The 1177-nt window shown below is 38.1% G+C and overlaps 1 pseudogene; it reads right to left on the reverse strand.

Moving 5' to 3' along the window:
* Positions 1-536: 536 nt before the first annotated feature.
* Positions 537-899, reverse strand: LOC101334060 (large ribosomal subunit protein eL34-like; annotated as a pseudogene).
* Between the last annotated feature and the right edge of the window lie 278 nt (positions 900-1177).

The raw sequence follows: 1177 nt of genomic DNA on the forward strand, positions 1-1177 counted from the left end.
AGCCTTGGTATTTTTGATACCCACTAAAGTGGTGTAAATAGTAAACACTGAATCCTCAAAATGCTACTTTAATACACACTTCATTCCAAGGGACCACAATGATGAGTTAAGTCAATGTTTTGCCACTATGTGCCATGGAATACTCACATCCTTTTCCTAATGCTAATCAATTCTCTACTCACTGACTTCAAACTCACTCAAATGAGATGACCCATTTCAAATTCCCATTTTTTGTTTGTTTGTTTGTTTTTTCGGAGTGCGGGATGCCTGTAACTTCCTCCGATGTAAATTACTGTATTGGTCATCCTCCCTACACTATGTCAGTAGATTCCACTCTCACAAGTTTAAACAGGAAGATTTATCAAGAAATATTAATAAGCTTCAAGGAACAATTCTCAGACCACAACACAGAACTCTGTGGTTGAGCAACTAAAGCTCTGATACCCCCAGTACTTCCATCACAATTAGAAAAGGACTGTCATAATAATTTATCTTACTTTATTAGTTTTTAAACTGTTTTGTTACTCAAAAAAGCTTTATTTTTTTAATTTAGGTTTATGATTCTGTGCTCATGCCTTCATCACTTTGACAATGTTTCTGTTCCTCACTAAGGAAAGCACACTTGATCCTGTCATGGACTTATTTTGCACATATGCATCCAAAGTAGGCCTCACTGACATGTTTTTTTTTGTTTATTTTAAACTACCTCATAAGAATTTCAGTTCTCACAACATGAAGCCCTTAAAGTCAGCCTGTGCACAGCCCACATGCCTTGGTGCTTTCCCAAACTTCCTGTTGGAAAGGTAAACAATTCTATTACCAGAGGTTCAGGACAGCCTAGGTTTGTTAGAGGCTATATTGTCAGGTAACTTACAATAGTACATCAAACACTGGACCATTCTGAATGCCTTTAGGCATACCTCTGGAGGAACAAAGGGTCTCTATTATTGCCAACCTCATGAACTCACTTCCCTTGCTTCTATGTGCTCCAGTAAGTTGGGTGCCTTATACCTGGCTGTTTTTCTGACGTAACTTACATATGAATCAGGACTCACACAGGTGCATCAAGTTGGCAGAACCTAAGTCACATGTCTGCTAGCTAGCAGAAAAGGTGATTGGAAATGTAGGGTTTCAATTTGGGAAAGTAAGATTCACAATTTAGGGAGCTATTGAAATG

This window comes from Tursiops truncatus, chromosome 5 (genome assembly GCF_011762595.2).
Source record: "Tursiops truncatus isolate mTurTru1 chromosome 5, mTurTru1.mat.Y, whole genome shotgun sequence".
NCBI classification, from domain to species: Eukaryota; Metazoa; Chordata; class Mammalia; order Artiodactyla; family Delphinidae; genus Tursiops; species Tursiops truncatus.